Raw genomic sequence first — 5,016 nt, forward strand, 5'->3', positions numbered from 1 at the left:
TAATGCTGATTAGGGAATGTATGGGATGTTGGGGGCACAGAGGTCCTTGTACTCACAAAGAAACACTAACAGAACCAGGAAGTTAATCACCCAGATGTGTGCACTCAATGGAGGAGACACAAATCAAAGAATTGAATTGCATCCAGAAGACTAAGAGTGGATTTTGTTAATGACTTGGTAAACTTTTTGCTCTCTATGCAGTAGACCTTACACACCTTTTGCTGCAGAGGTAGACCTCACCAATATTTCCCAGAATGATTATCCCAGAGTCTTCCTTCCCTAGTCCACTAAGCATTTGAGGGGAGATGTCACATGTACTCTATGGCCTGCTGATATCTATGCTTTCTTGGTCAGAGATCACATGAGGTTATAGGCCTTTTAGCTATAGAACCCACTCTTATGGTCACATGCACTTAAAGGAATGTCTATGTAATCACACCCTAAGCTTTATTGTGCACCTGGAATTGGACTGATTGTTACCTAGGAATCTTTTCTCAAATTGTACTGTTTTAAATATGTTGACCATGCTCTATCTGGTAGCAGTGTTCCTGAAGTCTGATCCAGACTGATGAAGTAAATCCACACTGGGCTTTCATTCTCATGCTGAGGGACCCCCACAACTGGTGCCCAATGTGGGGCACATGACCCTTGAAGAAGGTAAGAAGAGTTTACCTTAATGAAAATAAGGGTCCTTTCACTGATAAGTGATCGTGGCCTTAAAGTGAGAGAGGGGGACTAAATACGGGCTCTTCTCAGCTATCTGCAACAAAGTATTTTGTACAATTATTGAAATATTTGTTAAGATCCAGAGGAACAAAATATTTAGAGCTTGAGGTCTACAAACTAGAATGCATAGGAACTAAAGCAAAGAGAGTCCATGAAAAGAGGATAATGATGTGGAATGAACTATGTGGGGACTACTGCTGCTTGATAATTTCCCAGGATTTTGACATTGTGGATCACAATTCTCCAGCAACTTTTGACTTTCACTTTTAATTAATAATTCTCACTGTGTCTTATGGGGGTTCCCTTATGCCCTTTTCTTTGAGAAATTTTGTGTGGGCTTCAGTGGAAGATGGAGACGTATACAATGGGAGCATATTTACACAAAATAATTCTTGGGAAAAAAATCCCTACCACTGTGAAACCATATACCATAATTCTTCCTATTCCTGCACATGTTAACATCAAAATGCTAAAAAAGTTAGAAGAGTAACATATTCTTGATTAATAAGATTTATTTGACAAATAAGTTTTTTTTATATAAATAAGGTATATTTGACAAACAAGATTTATAATCATAGACAAATTTCTAAACAGTCTTATTAAATAAGAAACACAGAGCCAAATACAGAGATGCAAGCTGTAGAGATCAGAGCAATAGCCGCCAACTAACCTTAGCTTTGCTAAGGTGCCAACCACCTCAAAATAGCTTCCCAAGAGAGCCAAAAACAGCTTCTTCCTGTCTAACCTGTGCCTTTATTGCCTTGTTGTTCTGCCTTCTAGTTGGTTCTAAGCCCAGCCACCTCACTTCCTCATCAGTGCCTGTCTATACAGACCTCCAGGTCTCTATGGTTGGTATTGGGAGTAAAAGTGTGTGTCACCATGCTTGGCTGTGTCCTTAAACACACAGAGACTCTGCCTGCCATGTTATCGGATTAAGGGCATGTGCTACCACCCCCTGACATCTGTTTATGATTAGCTATGACCTCTGATCTCCAGACAAACTTTATTTATTAATATACAAATAAAATACCACATTTCAGCACAAATAAAATATCACCACATATAATTTCCTAAGGTCTACTCAGGTCACACTAGTATTTGTCTAGCTTTGTCTTTGTTAACTTTAAGCATTAGCTATTGGATAAACTAAGCAACATTCTATAATAGAAGGGATGGTCACTTGAGAAAGTCCTTTTCCAAAGTTCAGGCATTTAAACAAAAGTTGACATTTCCACAAGTGCATCAAGAAAGTTCTTGCTTGCTATAAAGGGAGCCATTCTCCTTATCTCTGGCAAGAGGAACTGGTAACCCTTCCATTAACATATGACTGTGGTGTCTAATAACTTCTCATGGTCCATGCTAGCTCCCTCAATCCCTGCTCACAAGTCCCAACCCAGCACACAAGCCCCCTTCCTCCCATTCCCAGTCACTCCTTTGTGCAATTGTAGAGTATGAAAGTGTAGCCTTCTTTAATAAAGCAGCAGCTGTTCAGATTCACCCTCAGATCCTGTCAGCCTTGATGTAAGGGGAGGAGCTCAGCCCTGCCTCAACTTGATGTCTATGCTTTGTTAAGACCATGGAAGGCTTGCATCTTTCTGAATGGAGACAGAAAAGCAGTGAATGGGGAATGGGATAGATGGGAGGTAGGTGGAAGGTAAGAGGTGGAGATAAGGGAGGAAAACTGTAGTGGGTATTTAAAATAAAAGAAAAAATGTTAATTAAATTAAAAAATAGTTTTACATATGGAAGGCAATAAGATGTTTCCATACAAGCAAACATTTGTGGAATTATCAATTCAGGTAATTAATACAGGTAGTTATTTATTTAAAAAGTGAGAACGAATGTGAAATTGAAAGAATTTTACGGAAGGACTGTAACTGTACAAATGATATAGCAGGAGGAAACATTTGGAATGAGGAACTTGAGTTTCGAGTCTAGTTAACAGAAAGCTGGAATGGATGAAACACTAGTTGTTCTGAGACAGAAATGGAAAGGAAACAAAAAAGTGGAAAAGGGGCTTAATGTGCTCCTTCACCTCAGTTTCCTTGCTATAAAAATGATAAATAAATAAATTATTAAATAAGTAAATAAATAAGCTCTTATTGAAGCATGACTGTAATACTGAACCGCGGGCACCTCCATCTCTAGAAACACTAGCAGGAGAAACCTGCATAGGAGGAAAGCCAGGAGCAGCTCTGACTGTTACTGGAAAAGGGCAGCACCTGTGACATTTCTTAGTGGTAATGTGTCCTCTGTTCATTATTACATCTCCTTTTTAAACTTGAGAAGCAACAGCAAATTCACAAAATATTTTAGATTAAAATGGATTTTTGTACAAAGATAAACTCCTAAGGTTACAAAGTTATACTTAAGCTAACAAAAATTAACTTAGAGATCTATATCTAAAACTGTAAAATCCTAATTTTATAAAAGCTACTAGATTGTTGTAAACTGTTAAAGAAAATTAAGACATGTAAACTAATGGCCAATCATCATATAATGAGCAAATCCTATAATATGCCAAATTAAGTTTTTTTGTCATACTGAGTATAAATATGATTCACTATAAAAGACAAGATTTGCCCTTCTATATATATTGTAAAATTTAAGCCTAAAGTGATTAACTAAAAACAAAAAAGTTCACTTAAAAATTAGGTAAAGTTAATAGCTGTTGCTTGATCAAATTATGCATCTATCCAATAACTGATAGGAAAATAAGAAATTTTATTTAATAAATAAATCTTTAAGAAAAAGACATTTTATATTGTCTTTTATTATTCAAACATTGTTTTGAAATTTACACTTTTGTACAATATAACAAAATAAACAAATTTAGAATGCATTTTTAAAAATAGGAGTAAATTGAAATAAGAAAGTCTGTAAAATATTTCTTCTTGATAATATGAGGGCCAAAAAAATGCAACCATATTTGTATGTTTCTTGAATCTCCTGGGAAGCTAAGGGGAGTTAAACCAAAAATTCAATCAATAAAATTAGATTATTTGCAAGTTTTTCATCAAAAATTAATTTTCTTGACTCTACCAGCTTGCAAGTAGACAATGGACTGTGATTCTTACACAGGTCCCTATGCATCTGCAACTCCACAACAAAAGGAGGACATTCATTCTCTTGTCTCATTCTCCTTCCCACTGACCTGCATTCCTGTGTTCCCAGCACTGAGTGACACAGGCAGTTTTAGGTGTTCAAAGCAACTCTCAATGGCAAGGCACATTTGGTCTAATGGGCTGGGTTGTTTGGTGTCAACTTGATACAGGCTGAAATCACCTGGGAACCAGGGACCTATATTAAAAAAGAACTCCTCTGCATGATCAAGTAGTAAGCTGGATTGTAAGGCATTTTCTTAATTAGTGATTGATAGGGAACAGCCAGTTCGTTCAGTGGGGCTATTTCAAACCTAGTGTTCCTGAGTTCTATATGAAAGTAGCCTGGGCAGGGCATGGGGAGCAATAGAATAAGGAGCACCCCTCCATGGCCTCTGCATCAGCTCTTTCCTCCAGGTCTCTGCCCTGTTTGAGTTCCTGTCCTGAATCCCTTTGATGATATGCAAGTGTAAGCCAGATAAACTGTTATCTCCCCAATATGTATTTTTTTCATGGTGTCTCATCACAGCAAAGAAACCAAAACTAAGACACCTACCTGACAACTTGCTCTAAAAAGAAATAAATAACCATTTGTAGAAAATCAAAAAAGTTCTTAATGACTGAGAAACATCAGAAATGTAGGAAACCTAAATTAGTGACCTATGTACAACAATGAAATAAAAAAGAGAGATAATGTGGTGTTTTGAATGAGAATGGCCTCCATTACAACATAGGTTGGAAAGCTTACTCATCAGGGAGTGATGCTACTAAGGAGGAATTAGGGGGTGAGGTGTTGTTGGAGAAGGTGTGGTCTTGGTGGAGGAAGTCTATCACTGGGAATGAGCTTTGGGGTTTCAAGGGCCAAAGTCAGGCCCACTGCTTTTCACTTTTCCTGCTGCATGTGGATCTGGAGGTAGAAATATCAGCTACCGTGGCTGCCTGGGTGCTGCCACACTCCCCACCATGATGATAATAGAATAAACACTGAAACTCTAATGAAATGCTTTCCTTTAAAATACTTGCCTTAGTCATGCTGTCTCTTCACAGGAAGAGAACACTGACTGAGACAGGAACTGGTGCCAGGGAACAGGGTTAAGCTGTAACAGGCCAGACCATGCTGCTTGTTGGTGGACTGTGGACTTTGGCACTTTGGATTAAGAAAGTGGCTGAATGCTTTAAGGGGTCTTAA

This window comes from Peromyscus maniculatus, chromosome 22 (genome assembly GCF_049852395.1).
Source record: "Peromyscus maniculatus bairdii isolate BWxNUB_F1_BW_parent chromosome 22, HU_Pman_BW_mat_3.1, whole genome shotgun sequence".
NCBI classification, from domain to species: Eukaryota; Metazoa; Chordata; class Mammalia; order Rodentia; family Cricetidae; genus Peromyscus; species Peromyscus maniculatus.